This window comes from Scylla paramamosain, chromosome 5 (genome assembly GCF_035594125.1).
Source record: "Scylla paramamosain isolate STU-SP2022 chromosome 5, ASM3559412v1, whole genome shotgun sequence".
Taxonomy (NCBI): Eukaryota; Metazoa; Arthropoda; class Malacostraca; order Decapoda; family Portunidae; genus Scylla; species Scylla paramamosain.
This window is the reverse complement of record NC_087155.1, coordinates 365,001-377,500: the sequence shown is the minus strand read 5'-3', so window position 1 is coordinate 377,500 and position 12,500 is coordinate 365,001. Positions and strand designations below refer to the sequence as shown.

Sequence of the window (12,500 nt, the reverse complement as noted above, 5' to 3'; positions counted from 1 at the left end):
TCCACCTCCTCATCCATCTACTGCTACTTTTACTACTCCTCCTCCTCCTCCTGCTCCTGCTCCTGCTCCTCCTCCTCCTCATAAATTAAATCGTAAACTTATCCACCTTCCTTATTTCCTCCTGATTGGTTTCGAACTGAGACGAACCACATAAACTTGATCGTAACTTGTCGGTAAATAAATCACTCTTTGCCTGCCTCGCCTTGGGGGACACTTGAAGTTTCCACCTCCGTCCTCAAGTTGCTGGGGGACAGTTCGCGCATCTTGCCTTCAGTGACGGGAGAAGGAATGAAGGAAAGGAAGGGAAGGGGATTCGAGCGAGGAGAATAAAACAGTATTATATTCTTTGCTTGTCATTCATAATTTATCACCGAGTATGGATCCCTGAAGGTTTGTAGAAGTAAAGCACGTGTTTTATTTTTATTTATTTATTTTTTTTTTTATGACACTCACATCCTCCTAAGTTCCACCTTAGTATAATTTCTCAACAACAGTTCTTACACACAGACCTGTAGCTGTTCATCATGTGGCATTCAAGTCAGTGTTTTTTTTTTTTTTTTCTTTTTAAGCGTTAAGTTAGGAGTGATGACGTAAGAGTCCACGTACTTACTAAAAGAACTTGCTAACTTAAAAATAGGAAAACAACACACAGCAGTTTTAAAATAGATGAACAGAAAATAACGGTGACAGTATAATGTAGCCTCCTCGTTGCATTATTTTTCTTTCATACAGATTCATCAACGCCAAGCCAGATAAACACCACACCAGCTTTGCAAACCCATCTGTTTTACATCCTGCCGCCAGCTCCCCTCCGTGTTAAAACATTGGATTCGAGTCGAGGGCCCCATTTCTGTACATTTCTGGCAACAGGTAAATAAATAGATAGATAGATAGATAGATACAGAGATGGATACTGAATAGACAGACTGATAGATAGGTGGATAGAAAGACAAATAGACAAAAAGACAGATAAATAAACAGATAGATTGATAGATGATGATAATAATAGGGGATCTTAGATAGCCTTAAGAACACACACACACACACACACACACACACACACACACACACACACACACACACACATACACACTTGTTTATAATGCGTCTGTATAGAAGAAAGTTATGATAAAATTATGCAGGAAAGATGTCCCAGCGAAAGAGAAATGGCGCTGTATTAAATCTGAAAGGAGGAGCAGGAAGAAGAGGAAAATGAAATGGGAAAGTGAGAGAATGCAAAGATTATTCTCTCCCTAATGTTGTTTTTCCCTCCTTCCTGATTATTTATCCCAAGTTTTTTCCTTTTTTTTATTTCATATTTTCTTCTTTCTTTGTTTCTTTTTGACACGTGTCCGTCATCTACACTTTGTGTGTGTGTGTGTGTGTGTGTGTGTGTGTGTGTGTGTGTGTGTGTGTGTGTGTGTGTGTGTGTGTGTGTGTTTTCCGTGCTCTGTCCCACCCTCATTTCCACGCCCGTTAGTTTCACTCTCTTATGTTTTTATTTATTTATTTATTTTTTTTTTCCTTCTCTCCTTCACAATGTTTCCTTTACTTACATTTTTTTTTATTGTTTATAAGCGAATTTTCATGCCTTTATAGTTCATTTACTTCACGTCATATTTCATCGCTATTTACACATGCAGCTATAGAGCGATTGCCCTAATTGCACATTAATTAATAATGGCTGTGTTGACACGTGGATCGTCACACGGTAGTGCTTGCATCAATATTTTCAAAATGACATTTCATGCATATATATATATATATATATATATATATATATATATATATATATATATATATATATATATATATATATATATATATATATATATAGATAGATAGATAGATAGATAGATAGATAGATAGATAGATAGATAGATATGCTATATACAATTTATCGATTACGGTGTGAGTTACGGCGCAGATATTTTATGAACTTTACTTTTTCCACCATAACGTAAAACTTTTACTATACAAATTTGACATGAGGAAAGAGGATGCATAAGAACACACGCACACACACACACACACACACACACACACACACAGAGAGAGAGAGAGAGAGAGAGAGAGAGAGAGAGAGAGAGAGAGAGAGAGAGAGAGAAAATTGGGCTGAGTGGAAGATTGATGGAGTGGGATTCAATTAACTTTTTGCTGGACGATGCTCGTGGATGTATAATTAAGGATAGTTAATAGGTGATCCTATGAATAATTCTCCCCGCATCTCTCTCCCTTTCTCTATTCTCTCTCTCTCTCTCTCTCTCTCTCTCTCTCTCTCTCTCTCTCTCTCTCTCTCTCTCTCTCTCTCTCTCTCTCTCTCTCTCTCTCTCTCTCTCTCTCTCTATATATATATATATTTTTTTTTTTTCTATATGTAGGATTGTCCTTCCTACATAAAAAAAAAGTAGTAGTAGTAGTAGTAGTAGTAGTAGTAACAGTAGTAGTAGTGGACCATCATTCTCATCCCTGTTCCCGTAATGCATAAAGTAGATAAACTCAAGAAAATTAAAACTGAATTTGTATGCATGGGATGTATTCCGCCAGGGAGATGATTTTCATATCCGACACACACACACACACACACACACACACACACACACACACACACACACACACACACACACACACACACACACACGTGTATGCGTCACAAGTAGGAATGATAACATGTATAACTTTTCTCTCTTTCCCTTTCATTTATTTTGTATCGTTTTACTTCACTCCATCTTCTGTTATTTTATCAAGTGTAACTAAAATAAATGCATGTGAAAAAGGAGGAAAATAATGACCTCCATCTTTCTCTCTGTTCACTTCACTCAACTTTCTCTTCCTTTTTGAAATGTAGGAATTTAAAAATGAAAGAGTATATCACTCTATTGTTTTCTTCTTTTTGAAATGTAGGTATCTGAAAAATTAATCCATCAAGTCTAAGGAGGAAAATAATAACATACACCTTTCTCCCTTCACTGAAAACAAAAGTATATTTTTGTTCTTTCTTCCTTCCATCTTTTTCTTCACTCCATTTTCTATTCCCTCTTGAAGTTTATCTAAAAAAAAAATTGCACATGTCTGGGTTAGAAAATATAAACAGAAATATACCGTCCTCCCTTGTCTCATTTTAATTTTTCGCTTCACTCCTATTCTGTTTCGAAATGTACCTAAAAACAAGTGCTTATTGTGTCTAAGGAAAAAAAAATAACAAAAGTGCATCTTAGAAGAAAATAGCATCTTTCTCTTTTACTTATTATCATCTTTCTGCTTTACTCCACCTCTTCTTCCCTTACCTTTTATAAATGTATCTATAATTGAACACTCATGCCTAAGGAAGAAAACAATAACGAAAAGTCCATCTCTGAAAAAAAAAATAATAATAATATCATACACTCTTCTCCCTTTACTTATTTTCATCTTTTCGCTTCAGTTCACCTTCCCTTGCCTTGCCTTTTAGAAATGTGTGCAGGTCGTGGGAAGTAAAGTAAATCTGTGCGGTCAGTTTCATCCTGAGTTTAGCAGCAGCATCGTCTTCCTTTTTGCTTCCATTTATTGTTTTGCCTTAGCCGGTGCAAGTGCGTGCGGCGGTCAGAGCGAGTCAGGAGGCTTTCCACTGAATGGCGGGGTCGGGTATATGAACCCCGCTGGTCACCTCGCCTCCCTTTGTTGAGGAGTAAGAGACGTCTAGAGAGCTGAGTCCAGTCGAGTCCAGCCCTCCAGGATCTGTCTTGCTCTCAGGACGTGCTGCAACGCTGCTTTTTCTATTTTTTATTAGCAGTATGTTTCGTCAGTGTTTATAGGGTTCGGTTAGAGGTCTTGGGGAAGAAAACATATTAAGTCGTTCTGATCAAGGAAAGATATCTTTTCTCATTTTTCACTCATTTACTTTTGCTTTCTGCTTCCTGCTGATCAAAAACTATAGACGCAAGCAAATAAAGAGATGGCAACATTTGTCTAGCACTCAAACCATACAGTGTTCAAGTGTGCTGGAGCCTAAGCTGGAATGAATAATACCACGGAAAATTTGAGATCTCTTGATGAAATCACAGCGAAAAAGATTTTGTTGGCAATGGTACAACCCTATAGTACTTGAACTCTGAACGAAGCAAATCCCCATTCGCTTCACTCGAGCAGGCAAGAGGAACTCAAATGTCAAGATTTAAAAAAAAAGGAAGAGCGAAGAAGAGCAGAGTGGGAGAATGGGAGGGAAGAACAAATGAGAGGAAGAAATAAAATATTGGGAGAGGGAAGAGTGAAAGGTCAATTTTCAGGGTCAGGTTCTGGGTTGGTTTAGTGTGGTGCTAACGAGTCGGTGCGTGGAGAGCTGTGCGGGGATTGTGTTCCAGGCATCCCGCTGCGGTGTGAGGGGAGGAGCCCGCCACCGCGCTAGTAACTGAAATGAAAAAAAAAAAAAAAATGAATTGTGAAGGATACTGTGAAGCGGTGAGGTTGGGTACTAACGAAAAAGAAAAAAAAATATTGCAAAATTGGCAGGAATGTACCGAGAGTTCTTTCTAATAAAATGAAGTAAAAGAGAATGCAATATAGATGCGGTGAGGCTTGCACGCAAATGAATGGACCAAAAAAAAATATATATATAAAAAAAACCTGCCTAATGTTAAATGAATTATGGAAAGAGTATCACCAATAAAAGGAACTAAAAGAAAATGTAACATTGATGTGGTGAGGATGTGGTGAGGGTGCACGATAACAGATGAACTATAGTAACATTGATGTGGTGAGGATGTGGTGAGGGTGCACGATAACAGATGAACTGTAAAGAATGTATTATGTTACGTGAAGTGGGAGAAGAATTCTCACCAATAAAGCGAGATAAAAGAAAATGTAGTATGGATGTGGCGAGGGTGTGCACTGATAGGTGGACAAAAAGAATACTTAATGATGAATAAGATGTGGCAGGAGTCCACACAAAATAAGACGAATTGAAGGAGAATCTACTATGGCTGCGTGAGTGCACACTTACAGGTGAATTAAAGGAATGTGTTAATATAAAAATGTGACACAATTTCTTAAAAAGGAAACGTAGAATATGTGACGTTGGATATACATTAATGAAAGGACTTACAAATGAATATAACGCAAGAAAAGTTGTGTAGGAAGTTTTCACGAATAATTCAAGTCAAATAAAATGTGTTGTGAGAAATGCTGTTCGGGTGTGTACAATAAACGGGCTAAGGGAATACATAATATTGGTAAAAAAATGTAAGTAAATCAATGAATAAAATAAATAAACTAATAAAGTAAATTGCTTTTATTTCTTTATGAAGAATTATTGATATCTCTGAGTGAAGTAATGAAAGAAAATGCAGACTGATTCAGAAAAAAAAGAATAATAGTCTGAGAAAAACCCATTAGTCACGTAAAGAGTTTTTGTTTATTTACGTTTATAAACATTCATGACTGAAATACTGATAGATGTGACAGGAGGGAGAGAGAGAGAGAGAGAGAGAGAGAGAGAGAGAGAGAGAGAGAGAGAGAGAGAGAGAGAGAGAGAGAGAGAGATTCAGCCTTTCTCTCACTTCTCTCTCACTCCACGCACGTCACAATTGCGTCACCACTCTCCCTTGACGTCACAGCCTCTCCCTCTCCCTCGTCTCCCTCCATTGCAGAGCTTCCCAACGCTGGAAACTGCCGCGGGTCTTACGTGAGAGAGAGAGAGAGAGAGAGAGAGAGAGAGAGAGAGAGAGAGAGAGAGAGAGAGAGAGAGAGAGAGAGAGTGCACCAGCAACAACTAAAACATGAAGATGAAGAATATGAATAAGAATAACAAGAACAAGAACAACAAAAACAACAACAACAATAATGATAGTAATAATAATAATTATTATTATTATAATAATAATAATAATAATAATGATAATAATAATAATAATAATAATAATGGTAATGGCAGTAATATTTCACAGATAATCAAGAAGACGTGGAGTGAAAACAGTGGACGGCTTAATGCGGCGCGTAATGTTTTTCTAAATTTGCTGAACGTAATAAATTTCTCGCGTCCTGTCTCTCTCTCTCTCTCTCTCTCTCTCTCTCTCTCTCTCTCTCTCTCTCTCTCTCTCTCTCTCTCTCTCTCTCTCTCTCTCTCTAGACCAGAAGAGCAAGAGAGAGAGAGAGAGAGAGAGAGAGAGAGAGAGAGAGAGAGAGAGAGAGAGAGAGAGAGAGAGAAGTACATGAATGCAAAAAGGCATGAAATTAAAGACGACAGGAACAAATTAATAAGGACAAATAAAGGAACTGAATTTCATACTCGCATTCTGAAATTGTTTGTTCTCCTAGTGACTGTTTTCAAAGGTCACAAATAGTCAGTTGGATTCTTGTTGATGTTTTCCTCATTAATGGTACTGAAACCTTGTTAACCCTTTGACTGCCATTGGTACACCTTTCCCTAATTACCAATCACTCTGAGGCATCTTTACTTGTTCTACAGCCACATCCAATCTTTTGAACTGGGAAGAAATTGAGAAATGTATTTTTTTTTTTTTTCATCGCTAACTTTGTCGTAGACGCTTATAAAGACTTGACGCATTGCTGCTGGTGCTGCTGACTGTTGTGTGTGGCAGTGGAAGGGTTAGTCTGTCGCCACAATTATGAAACGATCCTTGGAAACGTCAGTAACTTCCTCTAATTCCTCGCGATTACGTATCACTACAACAGTGAAAGTGTCCTTGAAACGCTATTTAAAATTCCCTTAGAGATTTTATTCTCTTAAAATTTAATTCCGATCATGAAAGTATTTTTTGAAGACTTTAATATCTACAACTCCAGTTCCTTCGAAAATCACAATAATTTCAACTACATTCCTTTAATTGATGAAAGCACCTTTGAAACCTCTAATAATTTGTACTGGAGCTTGTGAAACTACAAATGGAATCATGAAAACCCCAATGAATTCGACTTAAACCTGTTAAATTACCACTGGAATCATGAAAAACCCAATAACTTCCAGTGGAACGTGTTAAAACCACGAGAATAAAAAAAAAAATGAAAGCTCCCAATAACTTCCATTAGAGCCTTTAAAACTACCCCTGATAAAAAAAAAAAACACTCCAGTACCCTTCAGTACAGTACTGTCTGTCAAAGCATTCCAGATAAGACGCTTGGGAAAATTATGTGTGTGTGTGTGTGTGTGTGTGTATGTGTGTGTGTGTGTGTGTGTGTGTGTGTGTGTGTGTGTGTGTGTGTGTGTAGGTGTGAAGAAATAAAATCACTATGTTCATTTTGTTCACAGGGAGATTATAACCACTGCAGAGAATAGTGAAGTGTATGAAGTGTTTATGCAAAGTGTGCCTCATAAAATGACACTTTACGAAGGCCTGTGCAAAATTTAGTTAGTTTGAGTAAGATCCAAAATTTTCAGTCTCTCCACAAATTAGGAACGAGATTTATGGATTGATTAAAAATGCTTATTAATTGCTCTCTCTCTCTCTCTCTCTCTCTCTCTCTCTCTCTCTCTCTCTCTCTCTCTCTCTCTCTCTCTCTCTCTCTCTCTCTCTCTCTCTCTCTCTCTCTCTCTCTCTAATTAAAGTGACTAGGCCAATTATTTAATTAAAAATGGCGGGAAGACGAGGAGGAAGAGGAAGAGGAGGAGGTGGAGGTGGAGGAGGAGGAGGAGGAGGAGGAGGAGGAGGAAGAAGAAGAGGAGCTGTATTAGTAATAGCAACAGGAGGAGGAGGAAGAGGAAGATGAGGAGGAAGAAGAATAGTAGATAATAAAGCAAGAAAGGAGGAAAGGAATAAAGATAGAGAAATAGATGAATCAGATTTTCCTCTTATAAGTTTTGTGCTCTTTTTCTTTTTTCTCTTCTCTTTCCTTCATTCCCTTCTCCTCTCTGCTTCCTTCTCCCATTACTTTCCTTTTTTTTTCTCCAACTGCTTTCTTTCCTCTTGTCCTTCCTTTTAACCCTTCTTCTTCATGTTCACTTCCTATCAAGTTTTTTCCCCCGTTTTAATTTTTATTTCCTCTCTATTTCCTAATCTCTTTCTTTAATTTTTCTCTTTTTTTCCTATGATTTCATTTTTTTCTTTCAGCTCTTTATCTGGTAGAATTTCGTCTGTTTCTCAATTCTGTTAATCTCTCTCTCTCTCTCTCTCTCTCTCTCTCTCTCTCTCTCTCTCTCTCTCTCTCTCTCTCTCTCTCTCTCTCTCTCTCTCTCTCTCTCTCTCTCTCTCTCTCTCTCTCAATTTTCCACCCGAATTTTGCTAGTGGTAGGAAATGGACAGAAAGAGAGAGAGAGAGAGAGAGAGAGAGAGAGAGAGAGAGAGAGAGAGAGAGAGAGAGAGAGAGAGAGAGAGAGAGAGCATGTAAAATCATTTCCCTTTTCACAGTGTGTGTGTGTGCTCTCTTTCCTGCGTAGGACCACAGCCTACGCACACACACACACACACACACACACACACACACACACACACACACACACACACACACACACACACACACACACACACACACACACTGAATGAGGGAAACACGAAAAGTCTATTTTATCTCAAAGGAATTTGAGTGAAAACTGAAAGCAAGATACGAGAAGAGAGAGAGAGAGAGAGAGAGAGAGAGAGAGAGAGAGAGAGAGAGAGAGAGAGAGAGAGAGAGAGATGCAAGGAGGAGAGAATGAGATAAAGATAGGAGTGAAGAGCAGAAGGAAAGAAAGGAAGGAGGGAAAGGAAAAAATGAAGAGAACGAAAGAAGGAAGGAAGGAAGGAAGGAAGGAAAGAAAATGAGAGAGAAGAAAGGAAAGGAAGGAAGAAAGGTGTAAAGAACAAGAAATGAAAGGAAAGGAAGGAAAGAAGGAGGGAAGACGAAAAGACAAGAATGAAGTGCAGGAAGAAAAAAAGAAAGAAGGAAGGAAGGGAGGAAAGAAGAAAAGGAAGCTGAAAAAAGTTGAAAAAGAAGAAAACCGAAAGAGAGAGGAGAGAGATAAAGAAAGAAAGAAGGTGAAAAGGAAAGGAGGAAGAAAGAAAGGCGAAAGGAAAGGAAAGGAGGAAGAAAAGAAGAAAGGAAGGAAAAGAGGACAAGAGATACAGGAAAAGAGGCGAGGAGGAGGCAAAAATGAGTGGTGGTGTAAAATATCACATCCTCTGGGGCTTCAAAACGAACTCGTATGCTCAGAAAAAGATCACATATTTCCCACCATCTCTCTCTCTCTCTCTCTCTCTCTCTCTCTCTCTCTCTCTCTCTCTCTCTCTCTCTCTCTCTCTCTCTCTCTCTCTCTCTCTTTATCTAAACAATTAAACACACATGTTCATTGTGGCCTCTGCTAAAGTTATCTTTGTGGTGTATAACTATTTTAAAGCATTACTGTGTGTGGTATAATAAATATTAATATTTTGCTAAGATGTATAGGCACATGTATGTAACCAGTGATTAAATCAATGTATAAGTAATAAGCAAATAAATAGATTAATAAACTAGAAAATGATATGGTTATATATGTACAGTACTTACAATAGAGGTCATGTGCATCTATATGGCAAGTTCACCGGAGGTCAGACACGACCATATTTTTGTGTCTTTCTTATGGAGGGTTGAGAGTCTGAAGGCGTAACAACTTGTGTGTGGACACTTTCATCTGCTGTGTGGACAGACGTCGTACGTCCACCACAGCCGTGAGGGTGTTCCACCACACTACAGTGGCGGAGGAGAAGGCCCGTTGGTGGGTGCTGGAGCGAGACCCTGGCACCTCCAAGAGGAGATCGTTGCTCAATACCGTTCTCGTATTGCGCTCAGATCTCCTCCAGGTAGCCCTCAGGTCTGCTAGGTGAGGAACATTCTGGATCTGCGCCTTATGAAGCACTGTCAGCGCTGCAACTTCCCGGCGATGATCCAGAGTGTCCCTCAGCACCGGCCCATCCTCCTGTATCTGCTGCTGCTGCTGCTGTTGTCGCTGCCGCCACGGTTGCTGGCGAGGCTGCGTCTGTCTGGCGCCACTGATGAGGCGCTCTGCCCTCCTTTGCACTTTGTCCAGCAAGTTGAGATGACATCGGGCACTGGACATCCACGTGAGCGGCGCGTACTCCATGATGGGCCTGACTTGAGCCTTGTACAGGGTCAGGAGGCCATCGGAGTCAAGGAGGTGCCTCAGACGCCTCAACAGTGTCACCTTCTGAGACACTTCGGGCCACGTCCTCGAGGTGACGGTCGAAGAGCAGCCGCGAGTCCACCTCCACGCCAAGGATGTTTACGCTGTCCTGCAGAGGGATGCTGTTGTCTCCCATCTTCAGCTTTCCACGCACCTCACGCGCGTCCTCGTGAGAGCGGGATACCACCATGGCCTGAGTCTTTTCGGGGGCAAACTTGACTTGCCACCGGTCGCCCCAGGCCATGATGTCTGAGAGCAGTGCATTGACTCTCTCTCTCTCTCTCTCTCTCTCTCTCTCTCTCTCTCTCTCTCTCTCTCTCTCTCTCTCTCTCTCTCTCTCTCTCTCTTAATCTTTACCTTATCATTTTCTCTTTCCCCACTCTTCTTTCTTCTTAATATCTCCTTTCTCATTCCTTCCTCTTTCACTCTCCCCTCGCTTGCTCTCTCTGGTTATCATTCCTCTCATTTTCCATTTCTAATTCTCTTCCTCTTAGCATCCTCCTTCTCATTCCCTTCCCTTCGCTCTCCCCCGCCTGTTGTGCTCTGACCCACTTCCCATCGCCACGGGAAGACACAGGACACGGAGATACGCTCAACATTCTTGATCTTTTCCTGACCTCTAATCCTTCTGCTTATGCCGTCAGCCTTTCTTCTTCGTTGGGCTCCTCCCATCACAATCTCATATTTTTATCTTGTCCTATCGCTGGAATCCCTCCTCAGGATCCCCCTAAGCGAAGGTGCCTCTGGCGTTTTGCCTCTGCTAGTTGGAGGGACCTGAGGAGGTATTTTGCTGATTTTCCTTGGAATGACTACTGCTTCCGTGTCAGAGACCCGTCTTTGTGTGCTGAGCGCATAACAGAGGTGATAGTGTCTGGCATGGAGGCATACATTCCTCACTCTTTTTCTCGTTCTAAACCACTGCTATCACATCTATTTCTAAAGCTGAACTCTTCGCTCAAATCTTTGCTAAAAACTCTACCTTGTACGATTCTGGGCTTGTTCCTCCTTCTCCTCCACCCTCTGGCTACTTCATGCCACGTATTAAAATTCTTCGCAATGATGTTTTCCATGCCCTCGCTGGCCTAAACCCTCGGAAGGCTTATGGACCTGATGGGGTCCCTCCTATTGTTCTCCGAAAGTGTGCCTCCGTGCTTGCACCTTGCCTAGTCAAACTCTTTCAGCTCTGTCTGTCAACATCTACCTTTCCTTCTTGCTGGAAGTTTGCCTATATTCCACCTGTTCTAAAAGGGGTGACCGTTCTAATCCCTCAAACTACCGTCCTATTGCTTTAGTTTCCTGCCTATCTAAAGTTTTTGAATCTATCCTTAACAGGAAGAATCTTAAACATCTATCACTTCACAACCTTCTATCTGATCGCCAGTATGGGTTCCGTCAAGGCCGCTCTACTGGTGATCTTCTGGCTTTCCTTACTGAGTCTTGGTCATCCTCTTTTATAGATTTTGGTGAAACTTTTGCTGTTGCCTTGGACATATCAAAAGCTTTTGATAGAGTCTGGCACAAAGCTTTAATTTCCAAACTACCCTCCTACGGTTTCTATCCTTCTCTCTGTAACTTCACCTCAAGTTTCCTTTCTGACCGTTCTATTGCTGCTGTGGTAGACGGTCACTGTTCTTCTCCTAAATCTATTAACAGTGGTGTTCCTCAGGATTCTGCCCTGTCACCCACTCTCTTCTTATTATTCATTAATGATCTTCTAAACCAAACTTCTTGTCCTATCCACTCCTACAGTGATGATACCACCCTGCACTTTTCCACGTCTTTTCATAGACGTCCAACCCTTCAGGAGGTAAACATATATATCACGCAGGGAAGCCACAGAACGCTTGACTTCTGATCTTTCTAAAATTTCTGATTGGGGCAGAGCAAACTTGGTATTGTTCAATGCCTCAAAAACTCAATTCCTCCATCTATCAACTCGACACAACCTTCCAGACAACTATCCCCTCTTCTTCAATGACACTCAACTGTCCCCCTCTTCTACACTGAACATCCTCGGTCTGTCCTTTACTTATAATCTGAACTGTAAACTTCACATCTCATTTCTAGGTAAAACAGCTTCTATGAAGTTAGGTGTTCTGAGACTTCTCCGCCAATTTTTTTCACACCCCCAGCTGCTAACTCTGTACAAGGGCCTTATCCGTCCATGTATGGAGTATGCTTCACATGTCTGGGGGGTTCCACTCATACTGCTTTTTTAGACAGGGTGGAATCAAAAGCTTTTCGTCTCATCAACTCCTCTCCTCTAACTGACTGTCTTCAGCCTCTCTCTCACCGCCGCAGTGTTGCATATCTAGCTGCCTTCTATCGCTTTTTTCATGCTAAATGTTCTTCTGATCTTGCTATCTGGATGCCTCCCCTCCTTCCGCGGCCTCGCTGCACAAGACTTTCT

The 12,500-nt window shown here is 40.7% G+C and overlaps 1 long non-coding RNA gene across 2 annotated transcripts in view; it reads left to right on the top strand.

The window, feature by feature from the left end:
- Positions 1 to 12,500, top strand: part of LOC135100382 (uncharacterized) — a 33,169-nt gene that overhangs the window by 1,558 nt on the left and 19,111 nt on the right. The window contains exon 2 of one of the 2 annotated variants that reach the window (XR_010268648.1): positions 733 to 870. The exons of the other annotated variant lie outside the window; for it this stretch is intronic. This is a non-coding gene — a long non-coding RNA (uncharacterized LOC135100382). The remainder of the gene's footprint in view (positions 1 to 732; positions 871 to 12,500) is intronic. 2 annotated transcript variants of the gene reach the window in all.